Below are 9,567 nucleotides of genomic sequence, written 5' to 3' on the forward strand. Positions count from 1 at the left end.
GGGAGAGGGAGGGAAAGGGAGGGACAGAGAGAAGAAGAGAGGGGGACAGGAAGAGAGACAATACATGCAGAAAAAAAAATCTTGTGAGAGAAATGTTCTCCCAGGATGTAAAACCCGATAGAAAGGGTTGTATTATAGTAGGCAGTCTGGTTGAACCCAAATTGCCCATCTCCATTCTCAGAGTTTTGATTTTGTAGGTTGGGGAAGTGAAAGACAAACTTCCCATGGGTTTTGTTATCTGGAATCAAAACCATTTGGCTGAGAAGTTAATGATTACATAGGGACAATTGCAAAGATGGAATAAGACCAACCTGGGCACGGTGGTGTACAATGCCAGCACTCGGGAGGTAGAGGCAGGAGGATCGGGAATTCAGCCATCCTCGTCTACACAGGTTCCAGGTCAGCCTAGGCTACATGAGATTAAGTGACTGAATAATGCTCTTTTAGCCACTTGATGCATAGTGAGGTCCTTCTGGCCAGCCACTGCATGCTGCACTTATTCTGGAAAAGCCTTCTGAGCTGGGTTATAGGGGGAATATTGTGAGGAAGGCATCAGATCCCTTGACTTCCAGAGGACACAATAAGAAGAGACAAGAAAAGCAAAAAAGATGAATCTGCTAACAACACAACCGAAACCTAGCGATGGCTGGCATCAAGCATGGCAGGGGCGGTCCCAGTAAAAAAAATGCCACCGGATTCATGTCCAGTATCTCTTGGGACGTCTCATCTGTGTCCCAACTGTAGTGTTTCCTCCATGCAGTAAGAAAGAATAGGAACTGCCAAGCATAGGGCTTACATTGTACCACTGGGGCGAGCCCAGGGGAAGATGGAAGCCCCTGTTTCCCTGCACCCCTATCTACAGAGTCCCAGGAGAGGAGTTGGTGCAGCTTTGTCTCTCTGCTCCCTCTCTTATTCTTGGCTATTCCACCCTTAGCTACTCTAAGTATGTGCTCAAGAAGATGGTGCAGTGTGTGAATGTGCATTGATACCCTGCATGACGGATAATGATAAGTAGAGGACAGATGAACAGACATGGACGTAGTTATTAGTTTGCTTGTCTGTCTGTCTATTTGTTTGTTCGTGTCTCACTGTGTCGCTCTGGCTGTCCTGGAACTCACAACATAGATCAGACTGCCCTTGACCTACAGAGATCCACCTCCCTCTGCCTCCCAAGTGGGGAGATTAATAAAAGGTGTGTACCACCATTCCCGGCCTGACACAGATTCCCATATGATAACATTAGTGTAGACTCTGCAACATAAGGCATACACATTATCTCACAGTCCACGTCCAAAGATGGCTCAGCTGGGCCCCTGAAAGCCTGCCATCAAAACATAAAGCAAGGGCTGGAGAGTGGCTCAGAGGTTATGAGCACTGGCTGCTCTTCCTGAGGACCTGAGTTCAATTCCCAGAACCCACATAGCAGTTCACAACAGTCTGGGACTCCAGAGCCGGGAGCGGTGGCACATGCCTGTGAGCCCAGCATCTGGGAGTCGAAGGCAGGCGGATCTCTGTGAGTTTGAGGCCAGTCTGGTCTACAAAGTGAGCCCAAGACAGACAAGGCTGCACAGAGAAACCCTGTCTCGAAAAACCAAAATCCAAACCAAAAAACCCCCAACAGTTTGGGACTCCAGTTTCAGGAAATCCAGCACTCTCTAGCCTCTACCTTCCATGTCCACCAGGCATGCATGTGGCGCATAGAGAGATGCAGACAGAACACTCTCAGGCATCAAATACACATTTAAAAAACATGTATAGCAGAACTGGGTCCTCGTCTGGAAGCTTGACTGGGGGAGGTTCTACTTCTGAGCTCATGCAGTTCAGTTCCTGCACTGACAAGATGAAGGGCTTTTTCTTGGTAGCTACCCTAACTTCCTGGAGGTCATTCTCAATTGGTTCCCACCACGGTCACACACCTTATCCAAATCATCAAAGGTATAAAAGACTCCAGCAAGATGCGTGCCATGTCATTATGTGATTCTACCACATAACCACGGGCATGGAATCACCTACACCCCGTCACTTTTGTTATGTTATATTGACCAGAAGCAAGTCACTGACTGCCTCTACCCAAAAAACAAACAAACAGCAAAACAACCCAGAGATGTGATTATACAAAGACTTGAAAACCAGGAAGTGGTTCGGGGAGAGGGGTGGATAGTGCACGTAACTGCCACGAGTCTACGTGTGGGCATATGTGTTATAATGTACATATTGTAATGCAAAAGAGCCTGTGGTGGAGCTGGAGAGATGGCACCACAGTTAGGAGCATCGGCTGCTCTTCCAGAGACCTGGGTTCAATTCCCAGCACCCAGAGAGTGGCTCCAGTTCCAGGGAATATAACACTTTCTTCTGGCCTCTGCAGGCACCAGGCATGAATGTGGTGCACAGAAAAACACACACATATATATGTATAAAGTTTAAAAAGTGTAAGTGCACTTAGGGCTTGGGAGACGGCTACGTGAGTAAAATGTTTGCTGCACGAGTATGAGTACCTGCCACACAAAAGCTGGGTGACTCACATCTGCAACCTCAGCCCTGAGGATCCTGGATGCTCATTGGCCAGCCAGTTAAGGCCAGTGAGAGACCCTGCCTCAAAACAACAACAACAACAACAAATGGGGAAGTGAGCAAACTGAGCAAAGACATCCCAACACCAACCTCTGGCCTCCAGACACACCCATCACCCATGGCTAGAGCACACAAACATTCGTGCACGCATTCATGTACACACACATGAAAAAAAAAAACCAAACAAACCACAAAACCAAACAAAATGCATTTAAGCTGTTGGCCATCACAACATAGCAGTTCTGTGAAGGATCCACTGGTTCCCCTTGTGAGTTTGTTGCTCACAACCACTGTCCAGTATCCAAACAGCAGATTGCTACTTTGGGGAAAAGTATAGTTTCTACTTACAGGGTTTCATTTTTTTTTCTTATGATCAGAAAGTAAAAAGCCAACAACCAAACAAACAAGAACTTTTAAGATGTATTTCATTTTTAATTAAGTGTACTTGTGTGTGTGTGGCAGGTACGCACACATGAGTACTGCTTTCAGCAATCAGAAGAGGGTATCCTGTGGACCAAGAGCTACAAGCAGTTGTGAATTGGCTGACATTGTTCTGGGAACTAAACCCCCCTCCCCTCCTCTGGAAAAACAGTATGACTTCTTAAGGCCTGAGCCATCTCCACATAAGACCTAGAGGTGGGACACAAACAGTGGGCCATCAGTGTGATGTCAGTCAATGCTGTCAACATTTGTCATCCAGCTGCCATGTGCTAATTATCCCTTTAATGCCCATGACTGAATCCAGGGTGGACTTCGTTTTCCACATTTTATGGATAAGGACATGGAAGCTCAAGGAAGTGAGGTGACCTACCCAAGATGAAAATGGTAAGTGTAGGAAAAGACGCATTTGCACTTAAGTCTACCTGACACATGTGCTCTTTCCCAACACTGAGATGAGAACAGGCAAGACAAGAATCACTTTATTTTTTTGAAATTTATCTAATTTTTATTCTATGTGCATTGGTCTGAAGGTGTCAGAATCCCTTGACCTTGAGTTACAGACAGTTGTGAGCTGCCTTGTGGGTGCTTGGAATTGAACCCTGGTCCTTTGGAAAAGCAGACAGTGCTCTTAACCACTGAGCCATCTCACCAGCCCCAAGAATCACTTCTTATACAGTCGCATGGAGCCAGCCATCCCTGGGTTCTTCTTTACTTGATGCCTCTGCATCCGTCACCATGGGTTGTTCTTCATGACACTTATGCTGTCCAGTCCAAGTAAGGTTTTGGTTCCCAGCCTTTTCTTTGTCCCGGTCAGAGGGTAGTGTGCTCTGCCCACAGCCATCCTGCTCTCTGCAAAGTGCATGCAACCTTCCCACCTTCCCGACTCCTGCTCCGCAAAGCCGAGGTCAGGGAGAGTTCAGAAGGTTGAAGTACAAAGGCATGATGCCTCAGGAGAAAAGTGCGCTCTTTTGCACATGACCCATGGAATAGAAAAAGAATCTCTTGAGGGTGGAGAAAAGAAAGGATAACAGAATCACTGAGTGTGGTTCTTAGACACTCGAATCTGGGAACTAGAGCCCATAAATGCTCACAACTTTGAGCGTTTACAACCCACAATCCCCCTTCCTAAGCTCTTCCTGTTAACTCCCTGTCACCGCCCCCCAAGAAGTTGGTACATTTATCAGACTATCAGCTTGGTAGCTGGGGAGGGAGAAAGGGCAAAAGGAAGAGTCATAATAATTAAAAGCACATTTCTCTTATGTGAAAATATGCCAACAGAAGTAAAGCTGCTGGGGCTGGAGAGATGGCTCAGTGGTTAGGAGCACTGACTGTTCTTCCAGAGGACCTGGGTTCAATTCCCAGCACCCACATGGCAGCTCACAACTGTCTGTAACTCCAAAATCTGATACCCACAGACATACAATGCACATAAAATAAAAATAAATAATTTTTAGAAAGAAGTAAAGCTGCTATATGTGGTATTAAGACCGGCTGTAAGGCTGGAGAGATGGCTTAAAGGTTAAGAACACTGTCTGTTCTTCCAAAGGTCCTGAGTTCAGTTCCCAGCAAACACATGGTGACTCATAACCATCTATAATGAGATCTGGTGACCCCTTCTGCAGAATACTGTATAAATAATAAATAAATCTTTAAAAAAAAAAAAGAAGCCTGGCTGTAATAAGCCAGGAAGTGGTGGCACATGCCTTTAATCCCAGCACTCAGGAGGCAGAGGCAGGCGGATCTCTGTGAATTCAAAGCCAGAGTGAGTTCCAGGACAGCCAAGGATTCACAAAGAAACCCTATCTCTAAAAATCCAAACAAACAAAAACCTGGCTGTAATGAATACTCAATCAGAATCTCGTAAAGGTACAGAGCCAAGGCTATAGGCCATATCATTTCTGAGACTCACTGTTGCCCTGGCCAACTACTAGAGAAAATACTGGTTGTCCCACCATATGGGTACATGGCCTCTCAGTAGGAAACTACATTTCCCAGCCTCCTACATAGCTATCTTGTAATCTGACCAATGAGAGGTAAGTATATGTCGGGCTTCAGGAAGGAAGCTGAAGAGAGTTGGGGATAGTGAAGGTGGCTCATCTTGCCACTGTGATGACCTGAGTTTCCTCTCCAGGACCCACACTGTGGAAGGAGAGCTCAAACCGCTCCACACTGTCCTCTGACTTCCACAAGTCCCCACCCATACCCAAATGCATAAATACATGGTTTTGTTTTATTTTAAAGATGGAGAGCCTGCATCCTTGATAGCTACTAGGGCTACCATTGCAATATTATTATGAAAAAAGATTCCAGCACTCAAGAGGCAGAGTTCAAGGCCAGCCTGGTCTACAAAGTGAGTCTAGGACAGCCAGGGCTGTCACACAGAGAAACCCTGTCTCAAAAACAATACAAAAACAAACAAACAAAACAAAACAAACAAACAAACAAAACCCCAAAAAACCAGAGCCAGGTGTGGTGGCACATGCCTTTAATCCCAGCACTCAGGAAGCAGAGGCAGGTGGATTGCTGTGAGTTTGAGGCCAGCCTGGTCCACAAAGTGAGTCCAGACAAGCAAGGTTACACAGAGAAACCCTGTCTTGAAAAACAAAACAAAACAAAAAACACATACACACAAAAAACCCCACAAACAAACAAAAAGCAACATTCCTGAGGGAGAAGTAAGCGTGACCAATTTCTAGGACTAGAGGGAGATGCGGCTGGCATAGGGCACTGTTCGTGATCGCATCGTTCTTGCTGCTCAACCCATCATGGCTTCTTCCCCCTAGCCACACTGAACCATCCAAATTCACCCCTGGCGAGGGAGGTTCCTGCCTTTCTCTGGCCTCATAACTTCTGAGCTAGATATTCTTTCACCTCCCAGACCCTGGTCCCCTCACTCACAATTCTTTGCCTCAAAAACTCTCACTGGTCCTTCAGGACCCAGCTTAATTGGGGATTTCAAGAAGGCTGGATGCAGGGTTGGACATCCTCCTGTTTGCATGTTCATATGTGGGTTCCTGGGGGGTGGGGGTGGGGTGGGGTCACAGGTGTTCTGCTCAGTCAGTTTTAGGGTCTTGGAACACTCCTCATTCAACCTCTCTTCAGTTTCTGTGTGAGGTGAAAAGGGTACAACCTATTCATAGGTCGTGAAGGTCCGTCATATTAACACACAGCATATGCCTTGTACAGCTGGCCACAAAGTAACGCGCCTCCCCCTGCCCATTGGCTGTCTGCAGTATTTCCAGTCCAGAGAGGCTGGCTCAGGCCTGCTCTAAGAAGACAGGACCTCTGGCCATCATAAGTAACAGACACTGATGTTGAGCCTTCTCCCCAGGCGTCCCGGATACTGTGCTGGGGCTGGTGACCCATCTCCTGCCAAGTCTGGCAGGGCACATCCTAAGAGCCCCAGAAGGGAAAAGTAGGAGGCACTGGAGTCGGGGGGGGGGTGGTGGGGTGGGTGTCAAGCAATGATGCTGGGGTGCCACATCAGGGTAGATGAGAAAGGTCCTCAAGCATTGAAGGGGATTCTGGGACTCCATTAGGCAGGAGAGAGCAGGTGGTGCATGCTCTGGGTCTGGACTGATGGCACTGCTGTTCACAATGCACGCTGTCCCTAAACGCCATGTCTAATGCTCGCTTGCTCGGCCTTTCTTTGCGCCCCACGCTGAGTGATCTACTGTGAGGGATGGAGTGCTAGTGTTCAGAGTCCCTGTGACCATTTCCTACTTGAATCGCCATAGTCTCAGCGCCTGGTCTAAATGAGGGACAGGGACATAGTTCCTGTTTGCTGGTTGGAAAGGAAGAACGGGGCAGAGGGACAGAGAAGGCCTCAGATCTCTGCTGACCACCTATGAGCTGTGTGGCTTTGAACACAACGCTTAGCTTCCCTCGGCCTCTGTGTTCTTGCTTATGAAGAAGGAGTAGGATTGTTAGCACACTACAGTTGCAGGCATACCGGCTCACTGAACTAGCAAGGATTTTCCCTAAGTCTCTGTCCATCTCTGAACCTGCCTGGGCCCATCAGTCCCATCAAAGGAGACTCATTCTTTGAAAACTCCCATCTCCTAGGTCCCATGTCACTCACAAATTGCTCAGGCCTGAGCCTGCCTTCCTACTAGGGAGCCAACAAGCCATGGAGATCTCCTAAGGATACTTCTCTCTGGGGCCCTCATCTCTTTCCTCATCTGGCTGGAAGTTTCTGGAATTTGTTTAATAAAGGCTCCTGTACCGAAGGCTGGAGAGGTAGCTCAATATATTCTTTAATGTGGGCCCTGGGTTCCATAGTCAGCAGTCGGAGTGCGGAGTGCAAGGGGGAAGGACCCATACCAGTGAGGGGGGCTCCAGAAGCCTGGGCACCCCATGCCCTTGCCCTGGCTGCTCCCTGGAGAAAGGTCCCAGTCCCTCCTATTTTCCCAGCCAGGAGTCCCGCTGGTTCCCACATTACCACATGAATGGGGCACAAGCCCCCCTGTCCACTTGAGCAAACAATTTGGCTAGCAAATTGACATAATTACTAAAGACTGGGAAGAAAGAAGCCCCCACCCCTCGGCCCCCCAGAGGGTGGCTCCTGCGGAGTTCCTCCGGGCTTTGTAGGCTGGGACGCTTGGGGCTGATTAGGGACCTTGTGGCCTTTTCAAGAGCCCTAAGTGATTGGTCCCCTTAATCTGATTACAATTTGCAGCGCCCCTCCAGCCGCCTCTGAAGGGCTGCTCTTGAGCACCCTGCTCGATCAGCCCTCAAGTACACACACACACACACACACACACACACACACACACACACACACACACACACATTAGGCTGCCTATTTTTAAAGCGTCCTACATATACACTACACCAGGCCAGAGCAGCTGCGCAGACTCCTTCAGGCATAACTACTCATGGCCCACCCACCCCTCCTCCAGGTGGCCTCTTTAGCACCCAGGACCAGGCTGCAGGACCCCATCAAGGGCAGGCAGGCTGTCTCCCCGGCAGCTTTGTCTGGGCTCCTGGGCCTGGCTCCCAGGGGATTAGGCTCAGCGGGCAATATGGACACAGGGCAGGCTGCTCCAGCCCCTGCCTGGGAACTCAGCTCTCGGCAGTCAATAGTCCCAGAACTCTACACCCAAGGGCAAGCTCTTAGCCCTTGGCCCAGCAACAATGGTGTCTTTCCCCATCCTTGCTGCTGCCTGTCGCCAGCCTCAGCCTGCCTCCTACCCCAGTGCTTCCCTCTCCAGGAAATAGGGCCTCTGGGCATGTGTGGGTACTCTCCTGGGTGAACTTCACCTTGATGCAAATCGTCCTTGGGGGAACCCCAGCCTGGAAGCCCAAAAAAGAACAGTTCAGACCATTCTGAAAAGGTGTGGACTGAAGGCTGGGTCTGTCTGGATTCAGAGAACCTGGAACAAACGGAGGCCCAGGTCTCTCGGTCCAGGCTATCTTTAAGAACACTCATTCTTAGGAGACCGAGGCAGGCTAGATAGGGAACTCCAGGCCAATCAGAACTATTTAGTGAGACTTTCTCTCCCCACCCACCCCACCACAATGACCTTGAGTAGGGTGTTATTGTCTCTGGGCCTCAGTTTCCCCACCAGTAAACCTGGAAGACTACAGTCACTCTCTCTGGGTTGCTGGGGAGTTCAATGACAGGGTGGGTGAGGGAGGTCTTGAGTATAGTGCCCAGTTTAGCACGCAATGCACACAGGGGAGGGAACTTGGAGCACATCCATAGGACAATGTGATCCCCAGCCCTGGTGGACCTGCAAGCTCCCTGGGAACCTTTACAAGTCCGGTTTTCTGGTACAGTGCCCTAGCCTCCAGCGCTGTGTGATTCCTCATTCCTGCTCACATCACGTTAAGGCGACCTCCCTCCTAGAAAGCAGCTGGGCACCGCTTCCAAGGCAGCCTCCATGTTGCCCAAAGGCAGAAGCCTCTCAGTTGCTTGTCCCTGGTGCCCAAGTACTGTGATCAGGGGTTGGGGTGAGGGGGAGGGCGTCACATCACAGCTCCCTCAAAGCCTGGCCTATCATTGGTGTCTATCAGTTTCGGAGATGGTTCACCGAGACGCGAGGTCTGGTCCTAGAAAAGATCCTGCTTCCCCTCCACACCCCGCCCCCGCCAAGAGTGGCCCGCCTCGTGAACCCCTGGCGGATCCTGCCCCCGTATCCTTCTCAGATACCCTCCTCCGCTCCCTGCACCTTACCATCTGTACTGCCCCTCCCAGACCCCAAAACTGTCCCTTGAGACCTTTTCACACCTCACTCTTGCACCCCGCCACCTGCACCCCATTTTTGTCCCCTCCCAGACTCCGCCTCTGCACCTCACCACCTGCGCCCCGCCCCTCCCACACCCCGCCCCTGCACCCCGCCCTGGCCCTGCAGGGACCGGCTGGGCGGAACCGCGCGGCCGTGGGGGAGGGGCCGGGCCGATCAGCTGGAATCAAAGCCGCCGCCCCCTCCCCCCCCCCCCCCCGCAACCCCGTCCCCCTGCCGAGCTGCTGCGCACCTCCTCCTTTGTCACAATGTTTTTCAATCCGGTGAAGCAAACTGTCCAATTAGAGCCGGGGCCTCCGGCTTCCAT

This window comes from Acomys minous (genome assembly GCF_964271855.1).
Source record: "Acomys minous genome assembly, chromosome: 2".
Taxonomy (NCBI): domain Eukaryota; kingdom Metazoa; phylum Chordata; class Mammalia; order Rodentia; family Muridae; genus Acomys; species Acomys minous.